General features: G+C 36.6%; 2 protein-coding genes across 3 annotated transcripts in view; one reads left to right on the top strand and one right to left on the bottom strand.

Annotated features, from left to right (window-relative positions):
• Positions 1 to 18,402, bottom strand: part of LOC114240653 (soluble calcium-activated nucleotidase 1) — a 441,880-nt gene that overhangs the window by 78,197 nt on the left and 345,281 nt on the right. The window lies entirely within an intron of this gene.
• LOC114240706 (uncharacterized) overlaps positions 2,734 to 18,402 on the top strand; it is a 59,029-nt gene continuing 43,360 nt past the window's right edge. For both annotated transcript variants that reach the window (XM_028171359.2, XM_089734141.1), the window contains exon 1: positions 2,734 to 2,763. The gene's annotated coding sequence lies outside the window, so the exon portion shown is untranslated. The remainder of the gene's footprint in view (positions 2,764 to 18,402) is intronic.

Here is an 18,402-nt window from a genome sequence, read left to right on the forward strand (position 1 = left end):
TTTATTGCTTAGATGGGGGGACGCGCTCACAGCCCACCTGGTGGTAATTGGTTACTGGAGCCCATAGACATCTACAACGTAAATGCTCCACCCACCTTGAGATATAAGCTCTAAGGTCTCAGTACAGTTACAACGGCTACCTCGCCCTTCAAACCGAAACGCATTGCTGCTTCACGGCAGAAATAGGCGGGGTGGTGGTACCTACCCGTGCGGACTCACAAGAGGTCCTACCACCAGTGATTACGGAAAATATAATTTTGCGGGTTTGATTTTTATTACACAATGTTATTCCTTCACCGGGGAAGTCAATCGTGAACATTAGTTAAGTACGTATTTCATTAGAAAAATTGGTATCCGCCTGCGGGATTCGAACTCCGGTGCATCGCTACCTACGAATGCACCAGACGTCCTTTAGGCCACGACGACGACAAAACAACATCCTGATGTACTGTAGTATTCATGATCGATAAAGTTCTCAAGGGTGCGAATTTCAAATGCGCTCAGTTAAAACAAAAATTACCACGCGAATTTTTAAGGAAACCGTAACTTGATATGCTCTGATTGCTTAATTAATAGTTAAAGTATGCACGTAACGAATGTTAAATTAACCATGTAATGAGAGCTTTGCGAAAACTTTGCGAGCGAAAACTTTTAGTGCGTTTAGTTCTTTGTTTAGCCGACTTTGAAAATGAGGAGTTCATTTCAATTCAGAAGTTAAGTTTCATTTCTTCGTGACTTGAAAACAAACAGATTATTAAAATTATATTATTGTTTGAAAACATTATAGCAGCGATCGAGGAACCGGGGTAAATTACCCCAAATGGGCTAAAATGAAATTTTGGGGGGTAAAAATCAAACTTTTGTGAGTAAAAATATTGAAGTGAAACTTCTTTAGAATCTATTTTTTTATATTCCCGAAAAAAAGCATTTAAATTAAAAAAGGTTTTTTATGGGGGCTATATATTAAATTTAAACTAGTTTTTTAGAAAAATATCATATGAATTATAAAATAACAAGAAATTATCATTTACTTATATTTTCTGTGGGAGCGATTTTTTTTCCTCAACTGTATATTACATATAGTACTATTATTACCGTTATGTATTACTAGGTATTACATTGATAAATTGAATAAATGATGTTTAAATTAAATTTTTAGTCATTGTTTTCTTTTCAAAATTATCCTGGGGGCTATAATATGAAAGATGCTAAAAAGAAGCGATTTCGTTTTTTTTTGTTCTTCACCATGGGGTAATATCAACTTACACAAAAATATTTTGGGGTACTAATTAAAAAAGTTCCCCGACTGCTGCTTTATAGTCTCAAAGCAGTCCCATTCTCAAATTTAATTGATGTATTCCACTGCAGAAATTGGTGGTCAATTTAATTTTACAATTAACATATTTTTATTGCGCCTATTATTTTTCATTTAAGTATATGTATTTTTTATTTGAAAACTTATAAGTCGAATTTATTTATTGCTTTTAATAGTTACATCACTATTATTAATGTTTTATACTAGTATTATTGAAGTAGATAATAAAACAATATTAATAATAATAAAAACATTCAACTATCATTATTCCGATAGTTGAGTCGGCGCACGGTTGATAGCGTAAAGAACATTTTATAAAACTTTCGCTATCCTACCGGGTTGGGAGTCTTGTACAGAAAGCCCTGTTCTTGATACAGAGAGAATATTGTGGGAAGTTTCTCACTTTGGTAACCACTGTCGGTCACAAGCCAATGACGACACAAGCCAATGATACGCGCGGACTGTTATGTGAGCTCACGGACTCAGCCTGCGAGAATGTGCTAAACACTAGTCCTAGCAAGAGCGGTGCTTCGTTAGACCTACAACCGGATCGGAATCGCGACCCACTGAGAAGATCCAGCGAGATACTCAGTAAACTAACACGACCAAGAAGAGAAAATAAGTTTTTTTTTCTTCTTTTTTATTGCTTAGATGGGTGGATGAGCTCACAACCCGCCTGGTGGTAATTGGTTACTGGAGCCCATAGACATCTACAACGTAAATGCGCCACCCATCTTGAGATATAAGTTCTAAGGTCTCAGTACAGTTACAATGGTTACCTCACCCTTCAAATCGAAACGCATTACTGCTTCACGGCAGAAATAGGCAGGGCGGTGGTACCTACCCGCGCGGACTCACAAAAGGTCCTACTACCAGTAATTAAGCAAATTATAATTATGCTTAATCTTTATTACATGATGTTATTCCTTCACCGTGGAAGTCAATCGTGAACATTTGTTGATTACGTATTTAATTAGAAAAATTGGTACCCGCCTGGGATTCGAACACCGGTGCATCGCTCAACATAAATGCACCGGACGCCTTATACTTCAGGCCACAATGACGACACAATTGAAATTTATTCAAAGAGCCAATCTTCGCGGAGTTGCCCACCACTGGCCTAGGTCTACGAATTTAAGTATTTTCTTTCATTCAAGTCAAATTTCGTAGACAAAGGACTGTGTATTTTAAACTAATAAATACGTATTTTTTTATAAACATCCGACAAGAATGACTTTCTTGATTTTAAAATTAACTTTTGTACTACCAGACACAAGCTTTTTATAATACAAAATTACTATTTACGCTAACTGCCACAAGATTTAAAAACGTTCTTTTTGATAATGGTTTCATTATAATTTTATTTACAACAGACAAGCTATTTAAACAAACCAACAGACTATTGTTAACTTACTCTTATCTGTTTCAGATTACGAGATAAACCTCAGGTGAGTGAGTCTGTCTAAGTTTATTCTGTGGAAATTATTACCTTGATGGAGAATGAATGAGATGAAAAAGAATACGCGATTATATTGTGTTGTTTATAAACAGTAATATGTGGTACAACAATACGCCCTATCATATAATAATAATAATAGTTAAACTCACTGATGATCATAAATAGTTAATAAAGGTTTTCCTGTTATACCTTCCTTCTGTCTATTGTTATAGCGAGATAAAGTATTTTCTTCTTCTTCCCGTATCCCATATTTTGTTGGGTCGGCAGTATGACCTCTTATCACGATGCATAGGGATTTGGCATGAGTTTCACAACCGGCTGCCTGTTGTCAAGCCTCCTTTGGTATAATATGTATTTCCAAATATCCATTGCCACGCACCAATAGGTAGGAATTGTTTCTTTTTAAGTTTTAAAGTTTCTAGTTTCATTGATAAAATCATTTACACTAAAATTTAGATTTTCAAATACCAAAAGATGAAAATTTCACACTTTACCCGTTTTTTTTCTGTTTTCGTCATAATAGCGAAATGAAGTACATACTAATAATGTATGTGTCATCAAAATGATGTAGTTTTGTTATATTGTACATACTAATATTCACTCAATCACATACGAAAAACTGAAAAAAATAAAACGATTTGGGGCTAAGCAAATAAAGGTTATCGTGAATACATTACATATTATGAAAACAGTAAGCCGTGAGTGACCTCGAAAATTAGATCAGAAAAAAAAAACTAAAGTATTCGAAACATTGGAAATAGAATAATGACAATAAAAAACCCAAGATTACATCGTAAAATTAGTTATGATTATGTCTAGAGCTCGAAGTAGAAAACACTACGTTTAAGTATATTTATTATAATATTTAATACGTAACAAGACTTTCTCCGGTTTATTTTGCTTATAATATTGTTCTGTTTCAGTTTCGTTTACTTTAATATTATTATTTTTTTAATTTATTTATTTAAGGTCGCTTTTTAACAACTAGGATCATTAATGACCACAGTTTACAGTATCATTTTGAGTTACATTGACTTCGACATCATACTAAATTATACAAACCAATGATCTTTAAAAAACTAAGGGTCTGCTTATACCCATCTTGAGTCAGACAGTCTGTTAAATTATCAGGGAGTTTAGAAAATTGTCTTTCTATGTCATATGCTTTACATTCAATTAACAAGTGTACCACAGTTTGATCCATACCACACTTACATTTGTTTTTTTACTTTAATATTATGTCTAAGTGATCCTTTGGAATTGACAGTTGAAAAAACTTCAAACAACAAATCAATGTTAGCTTGAATTAATAGGTATATCATTTGAATAGTTTTAAATTCAAACTGATCTGTGAAAATTACACGTAAACCAATTTATGTAATATAATTAAAATCGTGATGAAACGATTGAAGAGTTTCTTTAATTAAGTATAATATTTGTATAACACATTTAAACTTTAAATGTAAATCGAGAGCGAGATTCAATTAATTCAATCTGCGTAATAAGTACGTGATGATGCAATTAATGCAATTAATAAACACATTAAACTTTCTCCCGAAAAAAATAAGAACACTGTTTAAAAATAGTGATTTTCTCAGCACCTCGTAATGTTAATACATGTACTCAATGTTAATCCCGCTAGTATAACCGACGCCTTAATCGACATTCAAATTTTCATTCAAAGAGTTTAATGTTTTTGCATTTTCACAGCATACAAATTAATATAAATTATCTTTTAATATACCTTCCTTAATGCGTTTCTGTAATATTCAACCAAAGTTCATTGATATCTATCAGTCGCGGTAGGTACTTACTTATATTTACTTCTTCGGCTCTTTAAGTACGTCTTCGGCAGTGCGGTATTGGGATGAAATAGTACCGCCATTTAATCCCGCGGGTGTCGTGCTACGCGATTAAGGTATCGGAGAATAGGCACCAACTCGATACTACCAGAGAACTACGATTATCAAATACTATTTACTAATGGCATGGCGTATTTCAAGCTCGCATTTGATATATATCAGTCGCGGTAGGTACTTACTTATATTTACTTCTTCGGCTCTTTAAGCACGTCTTCGGCTGTGCGGTATTGGGATGGAATAGTACCGCCATCTATTCCCGCGGGTGTCGTGCTACGCGATTAAGGTATCGGAGAATAGGCACCAACTCGATACTACCAGAGCACTACGATTATCAAATACTATTTACTAATGGCATGGCGTATTTTAAGCTCGCATTAGATATCTATCAGTCGCGGTAGATACTTACTTATATTTACTTATTCGGCTCTTTAAGCACGTTTTCGGCTGTACGGTATTGGGATGGAATAGTACCGCCATTTAATCCCGCGGGTGTCGTGTTACGCGATTAAGGTATCGGAGAATAGGTACCAACTCGATACTACCAGAGAACTACGATTATCAAATACTATTTACTAATGGCATGGCGTATTTCAAGCTCGCATTTGATATATATCAGTCGCGGTGGGTACTTACTTATATTTACTTCTTCGGCTCTTTAAGCACGTCTTCGGCTGTGCGGTATTGGGATGGAATAGTACCGCCATCTATTGCCGCGGGTGTCGTGCTACGCGATTAAGGTATCGGAGAATAGGCACCAACTCGATACTACCAGAGAACTACGATTATCAAATACTATTTACTAATGGCATGGCGTATTTCAAGCTCGCATTTGATATATATCAGTCGCGGTAGGTACTTACTTATATTTACTTCTTCGGCTCTTTAAGCACGTCTTCGGCTGTGCGGTATTGGGATGGAATAGTACCGCCATCTATTCCCGCGGGTGTCGTGCTACGCGATTAAGGTATCGGAGAATAGGCACCAACTCGATACTACCAGAGCACTACGATTATCAAATACTATTTACTAATGGCATGGCGTATTTTAAGCTCGCATTAGATATCTATCAGTCGCGGTAGATACTTACTTATATTTACTTATTCGGCTCTTTAAGCACGTCTTCGGCTGTACGGTATTGGGATGGAATAGTACCGCCATTTAATCCCGCGGGTGTCGTGTTACGCGATTAAGGTATCGGAGAATAGGTACCAACTCGATACTACCAGAGAACTACGATTATCAAATACTATTTACTAATGGCATGGCGTATTTCAAGCTCGCATTTGATATATATCAGTCGCGGTAGGTACTTACTTATATTTACTTCTTCGGCTCTTTAAGCACGTCTTCGGCTGTGCGGTATTGGGATGGAATAGTACCGCCATCTATTCCCGCGGGTGTCGTGCTACGCGATTAAGGTATCGGAGAATAGGCACCAACTCGATACTACCAGAGCACTACGATTATTAAATACTATTTACTAATGGCATGGCGTATTTTAAGCTCGCATTAGATATCTATCAGTCGCGGTAGATACTTACTTATATTTACTTATTCGGCTCTTTAAGCACGTCTTCGGCTGTACGGTATTGGGATGGAATAGTACCGCCATTTAATCCCGCGGGTGTCGTGTTACGCGATTAAGGTATCGGAGAAGAGGCACCAATTCGAAACTACTAGAGCACTAAGATTATCAAATAGGTATTATTTACTAATGGCTTGACGTATTTTAAGCTCGCATGGGTAGAAAGCACGGTTTTGCCTATTTCTGAACGCAAGCTGTCGTGCCTTTCCGTTTCAAAGGTGGAACAGATGTAATACAGAGGTAGGCAGCGGCTTGATGCCGTAGGCAGCGGCTTGGCTCTGCTCCTGGCATTGCTGAAGTCCATGGGCGACGGTAACCACACACCATCAGGTGGGCCTTGTGCTCGACTGGCTACAAGGGCAAAAAAAAAAAATACAATGCAATTGAAATTTTGATCTAACGACTCTGCTGTGATATTTTTAAGCTGCGGTAATCATTTAAAATTAGGTAGTATTTCAAATTCAGATAGGTAAATGAGTTTTTTCGCGTATTCTATTAATTTCTATACTATAAGATACATGATAATTTTCTTAAGATTTAAGTGCGCATAAAATTTGCTCATAAGAGCACCTTAGCATCTCTTAGCGTACCCTTATCGCATTTACTTAGTCGCAAGAATGCACTAGAGCTAAGGCTCAAACCATTAACAACTGACGTCGTGAATAAAAAAAAAAGGAATATTCCAGATACTTCCGTCGTCAAACATCTAACAATAAATAAACCTTCACGCATTTAACGCGCTAAGAAATAAACGTTTTTAATCGCTATTTAGCAACGCAAATAAACCACCGCGACATGTGCAACGGTGAATAAAACACTCGGTCGCTTAATAAATCATTATGTACCCGCAATATAAACGATTGTAAATAAAGTTTTTACACCTAAGACGGCCGCTGGTTATTTAGGTATCGCATAGCAAAGAGCAGTTTTAATGTAACTCGGATTTATTGGTCTTGATAGGAGAATTGCGAGTTACGTTTTATTTAAATAATGCGATTTATTTATTTAATTGATTGTAATTCAAATGGCTTATAAGTATTTTAGTACTGACTTACGCTTAGGTCTTACAAGTTGTACTCGCCGCTTAGTATTATTACAAAGGAAAACGAATAGTATTGATATGATTGATTTTACTGGTGGTAGGACCTCTTGTGAGTCCGCGCGGGTAGGTACCACCGCCCCCTGTCTATTTCTGCCGTGAAGCAGTAATGCGTTTCGGTTTGAAGGGCGGGGCAGCCGTTGTAACTATATGGGTGGCACATTTACGTTGTAGATTTCTATGGGCTCCAGTAACCACTTAACACCAGGTGGGCTGTGAGCTCGTCCAACCATCTAAGCAAAAAAATAAATAAAAACATTTTTTTTTTTAAATATTATCCTACGTTCATAGATGTCTATGGGCTCCAGTAACCACTCAAGACCAGGTGGGCTGTGATCTCGTCCACCCATCTAAGCAATAAAAAAACCTTACCTTCATAGTTGTTTGTACTCTTGGCAGAGTGATCGCGGTCATCAGTTCGGGTGGTGTTGCATTACACAAGACGTCGCCATTCCTCGCACACCGCGTGTCTAGTGTACTCGTTCAAGGGATCATTTAGCCTTTATTTGGTAACGATGATCTGCCGCGATGATGTCTGATTGAGGCTTAAGTTATATTGTATAAGCTTTGCCTATTTCTGCTCCAACGTCTATCCAATTTCTACGGTGAAGCAGTAATGCGTTTCGATTTGACAGGTATGACAGCTTTTGTACTGTAAAACTGAGATTCAGAACTAATGTCTGAAGTTGGATGACGGTATTTACGTTGTTGATGTCAATTGGATCCGGTAACCACTTAACATCAAGTGGACCGATCAAACGTTTGGGCAATAAAAAAATCTGTTCCACTCTTCTGCCTCGCGATAGAAATGTAGCTTGATACATCTATACTTAATATTAAAAAGCTGAAGAGTTTGTTTGGACGCGCTAATCTCAGGAACTACTGGTCTGATTTGAAAAATTCTTGCAGTGTTATATAGCCCATTTATTGAGGAAGGCTATAGGCTATATAACATCACGGTAAGAGCAATACAAGTGGAGCACCGATAAACAATGTTTCAAAATATTTTCACTTTTTACGTAAATGTACTTAGTCGTGGGTTAAAATTAGCGTTATGCCAAAGTAACTATTCCACGCGGACGAAGTCGCAGGCATAAGCTAGTCTATACTATAATATAATATAATATAATAATATTATAAAGAGGAAAGATTTGTTTGTTTGTTTGTTTCGAATAGGCTCCGAAACTACTGGACCGATTTGAAAAATTATTTTTCCATTAGAAGCCGACATTGTCCCTGATGAACATAGGCTACTTTTTTTTATTTTTTTTTTATTTTTATTTTTTTGTTTCATGTGTGTTTTAATGTTTCCGAAGCGAAGCGAGGGCGGGTCGCTAGTCAAATATAAAATGTATCTACAACATATTAGTGAATTCAACGTATAAATCATCCCATGACAAAACAATGCTAAACTAAACGCGTTTCCAGTGTCTGCAGAACCGTTACACTAATACAATCAACGACTAGACTACAACACTAGTGTCCGACACACCAGCCATTGTGTTGGCTCGCTGTCGTGTGTTCGTATTTATTTATGTCCTATTATCAGTCCGGTAGTGGCCTATAGAATAGAAGACGAAATACAGTATATATTATCACAGCTTTAAATGAAGTTAGCATATTCTATTATGAAATAAATAATTCTGCATCGTGTCAAAAAAAAAATTTTTTTTTTCGGTTCACCCATTTACATATCACAATACCTAGGTATATAAATCTGATATACATCAACGAGTATGCACTTATATACGTTTAAATATTAAATTAAAGACCCAGACAGAGAGTAAACCCAAAACTGTTCGTTAAATTCCCAAAATGGGCACCCGCAATTATAATTTGCGTAATTACTGGTGGTAGGACCTCTTGTGAGTCCGCGCGGGTAGGTAGCACCGCCCTGCCCATTTCTGCCGCGAAGCAGTAATGCGTTTCGGTTTGAAGGGTGGGGCAGCCGTTGTAACTATACTGAGATCTTAGAACTTATATCTCAAGGTGGGTGGCGCATTTACGTCGTAGATGTCCATGGGCTCTAGTAGTCACTTAACATCAGGTGGGCTGTGAGTTCGTCCAACCATCTAAGAAATAAAAATAAAAAACTCACGACTCTTGGCCCAGCAGTTAGGGCTGCTATTTATTTTTCCTACCTAAGCTGATAGCCCTGAGAGGCTATATCAGCGTCGCCTTAACTAGTAGGTGAGCTCACGGGGCTCAAACCTGATGACAAGACAAAACTGTTCGTTAAATGTCCAAAATGGGCACCCACGACTCTTGGCCCAGCAGTCAGGGCTGCTATTTACTAAGCCAACGGTCAGTCAATTAGAACTGTTTTACAAATGTAGTTGACCTGACTAGACTCCGATGTCTGATCCGAGGGCAGTGGAATCCTTGTTGTGACATTTTTGGGATCCTGTATCTCCTTAATATCAAGCGGAATGTGTGATCGTATTTATGGGTCAATAAAAGGTTTTCTATTTTTGTTTAATGCTGTTCAAAATCTAATCAGAATAAATGTAATTTCAAAAAACCAAAAAAAGACACGATTATAATATAGCAAACCGAACTAACAATTCATTTAATCTTTTTTTTTTCAAAACGATATACTGGCCAGGATATTAGAGCGAAGTTGTAGTATTGTGTTCTAGATGCGTGTGATACTTTTCAAATTAATAAGGCGTCTTGAAGGCGAAATAAATTTCAAAGATTACGTTACATTACGAACAAATACACATATATAATATCAAGATAATAAAAGCGTATTAAAGTCTTGATATTAAAGAAATATTAAGTAAATAAATAAAAAAAATTAAAGAGAAAGTCTAGTCTGTGTATTGTTTCATGAGATTATTGTATGTTACGAAGGACTAGTTTGATTTTCGTTCGGAATCAGTTGCGTTTTGCGTTAAAAATATTTTTGTCACGCATGTGAAATTTGTAACACAGGTGAAAATCTGAATTTGAGGCCATTAATCATAAGGAGTCTATTGTAGCTCGAGAATGTAACTGGCAGGTAATAACGAAAGAGGATTCTCTCTTATAAAACCTTTATTTAAAGAATACGACACATTTCAGTGAAAGCGAATGTTTTAACGAACAAAAACTAATAATACTCCGGCCCGTCAATCCATCCGAATGACCGTGACAATTAAGTTAGGTTTTTCAAGCACTTTTTACGGCACCAAATAATAAATTTACAGTTTTTTACATCGATGAAAGTGATCGACAAAACGATCATAATGTTAGGAGCGCCTTTGTGCTCGTGGTGCATAATGACGAAGCGTCCGGTTCGTGAATATTTAATTTTCTTTATGTATGTGATTGATATGGTGGCTTTTTTTCTTTCTTTGGTCGACATCGACGGTCAATATGAAAGAATTAGTGCATCTCTAAATGAATTTCTCTTGTATTGTGCTTAATAAGCAGGTTTCACATTGTGCCGTCTATATTTCTGAGCGATTAGGTTATCCGATTATAAAAATAAAAACATAGTTGACACATATTATGTACGTATAAGATTTTTCATTTATACTATTTTTATTTATTTTATTGCTTTGATGGGTGGACGAGCTCACAGCCCACCTGGTGTTGTGGTAACTGGTACCCAAAGACATCTACAACGTTAATGCGCCACCAACCTTGAGATATAAGTTCTAAGGTCTCAGTATATTTACAACGGCTGCCCCACCCTTCGAACCGAAACGCACTACTCCTTCAGAAATAGGCAGGGTGGTGGTACCTACCCGTGCGGACTCACAAGAGGTCCTACCACCAGTAATATATACGTATAAAATTTTCAAAGTCGTTTTTGTTTATACGGTACTTATGAATAAGCCGAAAGTATTTTAATATTACTTATAATGGTCGCTGCAGGTAAACTAGCATTACTAGGCCCACCTGATAACAATTAACCAAAGCACTGATTACTGAGAACTACAGTCGCCAATCTCGAAATAACAAATAGAGAATATTTATTCAATAACTGGACGTAAGATTGTTGTTGTTGCGGCTTTTCTTCTTTTATTTGTTAAACATCGGTAATTAACGTATGGCCACTTTCTAAAGAGACACGGTATCCTTCGAGAGGCATGTAATTTTCACGGCCACCACGACCGAGAAGCTGTAGCCGGGAGGTACAACTAAATTGCCCACGTCACTTGCACGTCGAGTTTCACGCCAGCCATTTGACAGATGTCACGTAATCGCGCATGAGCTTCTGTTCTTTATTTAAATAGGAATTTTTTGAGACGTTTTTTCTTGAATGCTGGCTGGCTAATGAAAGAATATGAAAGAAACAAACCATACTTAGATAAAAAAAAAAGCGTTTATCAATACTCTTTGTGATACCTAATCAAATAAAAAATCTGCTGCCATATGTATTTGAGGTTTTCGAGGTAATTCTAATTAGGAACTTATTATGATTTTTTTATGTAGTAAAGATTACTACTGGTGATCCGGAGGCGTTTCCAGTTTCACCAGGACAGGTGGGCGAGCTCGGGCTCAGCCAGGAGGGGTGGGATTTGCTAACAGCTGCCCGAGCGCCTCTGAAGAAGACCTAAAAACTCAAGAGCAGCTGCTTCGCGAATGAATCTACTACCGCATCGGAATCGCGACCCGCTGAGAACATCCGGCGAGAAACTCAGCGCGCTGATGTATGGATTAGGACTTATTATTTATCAACTGCATGTTTTCCAGCTGTTGCACGTCATTATTCTTAGTGATCACACTGCATAATTTGCCGTTACTCTCCCAATCACCATATTTTGTTTACAGCTAATCCTCAAGAAAACATTTTTTTGTAGTCTTATTATTAATCTTATTATTACCCAATTCGAAAGATCTGATGCTAGACTTTGATGTTACTGGTGGTAGGATCTCTTGTGAGTCCGCGCGGGTAGGTACCATCGCCCTGTCTATTTCTGCCGTGAAGCAGTAATGCGTTTCGGTTTGAAGGGTGGGTCAGCCGTTGTAACTATACTTGAGACCTTAGAACTTATATCTCAAGGTGGGTGGCGCATTTGCGTTGTAGATGTCTATGGGCTCCAGTAACCGCTTAACACCAGGTGGGCTGTGAGCTCGTCCACCCATCTAAGCAACAAAAAAAATATCTTAGTATTTTTTTTGTTTGTTAAAACGAGAACGTCTATACCGTCTGGTGTAGTGGTAAGTGACATGGTCACTACACGAGGGGGTCGCGGGTTCGAATCCCGCCAAGGGAAGATATTTGTATGATAAATATAAATGTCTTTTCCAGGGTTATGGATGTATATTAAATATAACTATATGTATGTGTATAATAAAAAATCTTACATTTATTTCCGTTATCTGGTACCTGTAACACAAGTTCTTTACGAACTTATCACGGGACCAGTTAACGTGGTGTGATTGTTAGTAAATATTTATTTATTTATTTATTATACGCATCACGGGATTAAATATTTACGTATGTGTGTGTAAATTCAAGGCCGCAATGTGTACATTTGTTGGAGAATGAGTGTTGCAACTTCAAACGTTCTCTAGGCGATAGCCGGCTAAGTGGCTCATTAAATTTTGAATTTGCCGAATCATCCGTGTCATTTGAGTCGGTTGGGTCCGTTTTCTACGTTCCTATATACATATACACTTGCTCATCAGTCATCTGAGCGTTACGTTCATTAAAATACTTAATTTGTAAATCTAATATTTATTTAAACTTACCAACTTACAATTTAACTGTACCTGCGTATCTACTTAGGAACTTCACACGGGCACACTTGGATGTGGTTGTCTTTTTTTTTTTAAATCCAGTTCAAACATTATTTGGAGACGATAAATTTACAAAAAAATAAAAAATAAAAATGTAAAGGCCTCCCACAAGATGGACCGACGATCTATTGAGGTTCGCGGGGATACGCTGAATGCAGGCAGCGCAGGACCGAACTTTGTGGCGAGGCTTGGGGGAGGCCTATGTCCAGGAGTGGACGTCTGTGGGCTGAAAAAAAAAAGTTGCTTTCCTTGTGTGATTTTTTATTATTTTTATTGCTTAGGTGAGTGTACGATCGCATGGTCCACCTGGTGTTAACTGGTTACCGGAGTCCATCGATATCTACAACGTAAATGCCGCCATCTTCTAAGGTCTCAGTTTTAACAGTATAACGGCTACCCCACCCTTCAAGCCGAAACTCATTGCTACTTCACGACAGAAATAGGCAGTACGGATCACATGACATCCTAACATCAGTAAACATGGCGTCATATCAACAGGAATAAGAATAATATAACAAAAAAAATAATGTACTTAACGGTTTCCATTCTTATTTATAATTGGGTTTGGATAATTAAGTTCACAACCAACTAGACGTTGCATCGCATATTTCGTGCTCAAAGTAGCAATGAGCTATTACGACTTCGACTACATATGTCGAGACGATGTAGTTGCTCCGGTAGCCACTCAAGAAGGCCGTGGGCAAGTCTACTCAGCTTGACTACCAAAAAAAAAAACACATCGGCCGTTTCAAAGAAAACGTACAGCGTGTAATAATCATTAAGCAAGTACACATTAAGTTTTGTACAGAACTAATCTACTTAACATTACGAAACTCACGGCGAAGACCCTGCAGCATTATGAAGTTAATAAATATTATTTGGACGCTCGTACGATGACCTCAACAAAAACCCGCAACGTACGCTTAAGCTCAAATCAATCAGCGGCCGATGGAAATACAAATGATGGGCAATCAAGTTATTTATTAGTTAATCTGTTTACTTTTATTAACTGACGACTTGTTGAATTTATTAATAATTATCTATGTTATTAATATTTTGAATGTACATTCGGTAGGAGCACCGTTAAATTGGATTGTGTGTGTGTGTTTTTTTGTCATTCCTTATTATTCGTAGGTTGTATTTGTGAATTTTATTATTGATTATTCTCGCTCTTACGAATGAATAAATCTGTTTGGCTTTTGATGTACTTTAAAAAACATTATAAGCGAGCTAGTGTCGTTTATTGACGGAAACTTCAAGAGTGAATTTGTTTTTTACGCAAATTTAGTTTTTGTTCAGATTTTAAAGTGTAACCTAAGACGATTTAATAACTGTTTAGTATTGCTTCTTGAATTCGTTTAAAAAGTTCATTGAACTCCAGTAAATATCTAAATAATATTAAATTTTACATAAAACAATTGAAGCCGCTTACTTATCTTGAGTATTTTCAAAAAACAATAAATAATACTAATCATAATAAATAGGCAATTCGAAAAGTTTGATATGACGAATATCGGACCTATTCGAAGGCCTATTATAGATAGACTTTACCCTCGACAGAGGGATGACATTCCGTCCTCACATTACGACAGTCCGCGACCGAATGCGAACTTGCTCATAGACCTACTGAGCTTCTCGCCGGATCTGGATCGCGATTCCAATTCGGTGGTAGATTCAGCGAAGCACTGCTCTTGCTAGAGCCAGTGTTAGCAATACTCTTAGGTTGAGCTTAGGTGACCTCACTTACCGCTTCACGAGAAGCTGGAATAGCCTCTGGTCTAAGTTGGTTGGTGGTTAGGGAAAAAAATCCTCATCTATTTTTTTGTAATACATTTAGAGCTACCGTTCGATAGAAACGTACCCTATGATCGAAAAGTGACCACAATTCCTGACATCTCAAGAATTAAATTAATATTCAATTCGATTTTGACATTACATTAAAATAAAACAAGTGACTTTGATAAAAAAAGTCGATAACACCAAAATTACTCGATGTTACTAAATGAAAAGAAAATCTTTGACAAACAAAGTCACAAACCATACTTGACTGTATTATCTTTGTCTACTTACATACGTAGAGACATGGATTATGACGCCTGTGCTCCCAAGAATAAAGAATTAAAAAGTAATTTTATTTAATATGGTTTAAGTTTGTTTTAAATATGTATTCTAAGTCACACCTGCATATAAATATCAGTTGTTTCCACGATGCACTCCGCAGGAAGCCATTAATGAGTCTTTGTTCAAAATTTATGAATGGTAATTTGACTTAGCATCCGTTGTGTTCGTTTTTCTATTATTAAGCAGAGGCGTTAGCGATAGCAGTTACAACATATGCACACTGTGTTTTTTATTGCATTTTGGGTGATTGGGCTCAGACTAGATGGTGATACGCCGCCATTGTGCCATTTTTCTGGTAGGGTAACACCATCCTGCCTCCTGCCAGTTAAGTCGCGAAGCGGATAGTTGTTTCCATGCGGGCTTACAACCAGTAAATAAACATTTTTCAATTAATTTTAATACGGTGCTATTCCTTCGTCGTAGAAATCGTCCAATACTTCAAACGATTTAAAAAGAAGTGGTTCGGATCATTCTGTTTTTATTCTGTAATGTCTTGTCGAAGAAAGCCGTATCTACCAGCACTCATGGAATGGACAGCTACCGTAAATGTAACCAGTCCGTACATTCATCATCAAAATCTTCCGTCTTTGGTATTTTTAGCTCACACTTCAAACGTTTATCGGTAGAGTCGCGTCTTGACTATGCTAAAAACTGTCACAATCATTATTTAATGTCCATCACAATTATAAGTTATACGTAAATGCATTAGGTTTTTGTAGGTCTCTGTCATAAGATTCAGATACAAATAATTTTTTTTGTTTATTTTAGTTACATTTCATACTTATTCAAGCTGTTAAGTGCTTCATTTAATCTCGAACTTTCTTCGCCGAAAATGGAATTTAAACTTATTATGATTGCCTATATTAATTTCGAAGCTCGAATAAGATATGACACGAAGGCAGCGCGAATTCACATAAACGGTCCTGATCAAAGCCGATAAAGTTTTTAATGACATTAAATATTTTTTTCGCAAACGGAAACATGTTTCGAAAGTGAATTTATATGATCGTTCACTTCGACTGTCGGCTGGTGTGTTGAAAAACTAAATTAAATTAAATTAAAATTAAGTAGGCTTATTGGAGATTATTATTCCATTTGAATACTTACGTTTTTTCATGCTGTAACCAGTAAAAATAAATTGCCTTTGACATCGCACTGCCTGCACTCTTTTGAAGCTAGATTGAGAATAATTCGACGGCAATTTAATTTTATAAACAATAAGATTTAATGTGTTCCTAGCACTATTTATGATTTATATAAAAATCGAGTTGAGCACCCGTTAATTGTGTTTATAATGTGGATAGCCTCCACATTTTAAAACAATTCATTCACACTTGTATCCCTTGTAAATTGTTAGCGTTAGTATGTATAATAGATTATTGTCTTTTTATGATATGTTTGCGTGTAAGGGCTTACGCCAGATTTATGTATTTTTAGCATATAATGTGAGGTTGCTTAACTTAAATTGATTCATTCCTGCAGTTAAGATAATCTGTAACCGTAACGTCCTCATTACAGTGTGATTTATTCTGTCCCAAGCCAAGCTCTGTTAAATAAATTTATAATGTGGAATTGTAATTTAAATATCTTCGGTGATAAATGTCACAGGCTTCAAGTGAATAGCGGTCATAGCTCAATTAAACGGCTTTCCTCGCTGTCTCCTGAGGGATCTGAATGATTTATGTATTTTTCTTTGATAAGAAGTGATATTTGTAAAATGCTTTTGATACTATTGATACGTTCGTCTTTTGTTACAAAAAAAGAATAGGTAGATTTGTTTGTTAGAGCTACATGGGTTCGAATGTGTTCTGTTGATTTGTTGTTATTATAGACACTTTAGCACAGGCATCTGGATAAACTTCATTTATTTTTTATTTTTCATAGTTGGGTGCGGCCAAGCCTGGCGTTATCGAAGTAAAAGTTTTAAAAACAGAATAACGATCAAATAGAATAAGACAACTTATGAAAAATAAAAATAACTATTAAGTTAAAGTACCCAGTGCAAACTCAAACAGAATGGAATAGAATAGAATAGAATAGAATAGACAAGATCTTTTAAAATGCTTAGACTTTTTAAATGTGCTGCATAGCTGTTAGTACAATCAAAACTTAAGGATACATACACATATTACATATATATGCAAATATTGCAACTCATACTTTTCTAACAAATTTGACGTTTGACAAGAAATCTCATTCGCATACAATTGTACGAGTACGGCATTCCGACTCATTGCCCTCTAAGTCACTCGTTGCAAAAAGCGTATTAATGAAATTACAACTCTATTTGTAAAGTGAGAATGCTTAAAACTGCTATTGTCTATAAACAAATGGAATTATGTCCCTTGGAGTATTTTAAATTACAGGTGCAATTAAGGGCCTGGCGACGCTTGAGCTTCAAGGCAATGACCAGCTGGTAGACTGGTTGTACTTTTGTTTACTTTATTTAAAGTTTACTTTTAATTTTAGATGGTGGTAATTTTCTACACCATTTTTCTGCCTTATTTTGAAGACTCCATAGTTTAGATGCTCTGCGTATTACCATCGAGTGATGCGACTGTGTTGAGGCCCAAATTCTGTGTCTATTACCAACTTTTCCAAGTTAATATCCTCTGAGCCGTTTGATGATTAGCTAGAATATACAATGAGTGCGTATTGCGTAAATTAGAACGAATTATTTTGAATGACTAATTTTTGGAACGAATTGCTTAGTAATTAACTTTGAATGTATTATAATTTAATTAATTTAGAATGATAAATATTCTATTATCCTAATCTATTGTGGTCTATGGTAGTCAGTTCTTCCTCTATACTTGTCAATTCTATGTATAAATAATGTAAACTGAGCAGCGTGGATATATTCCATTGTCGATTGTGAAGTTTCCTTTTTTTAATCCATATCGCGTTATGAGTTCATCATCTAGTAGTTTTAAGCCGGTACGGGCTTGTACTACCATTCTTAATAATTCTATAATTGCCGTAGTCGTGAGTTCCGAAAACTCCGATCTCATGTACCTATGTGTTGACCATGAGTTCACAATTAAAAAGGCCCATACTTTTGTCCTTTCCTATCCTTCGATCCTATACATTCAATATCTATCTACACGTTTTTACTGGCGGTAGAACCTCTTGCGAGTCCGCGCGGGTAGGTACCACCACCCTACCTACCTATTTCAGCCGTGAAGCAGTAATACGTTTCGGTTTGAAGGGCGGGGCAGCCCTTGT

The sequence above is a fragment of the Bombyx mandarina genome, chromosome 17 (genome assembly GCF_030267445.1).
Source record: "Bombyx mandarina strain Sakado chromosome 17, ASM3026744v2".
NCBI lineage: Eukaryota > Metazoa > Arthropoda > Insecta > Lepidoptera > Bombycidae > Bombyx > Bombyx mandarina.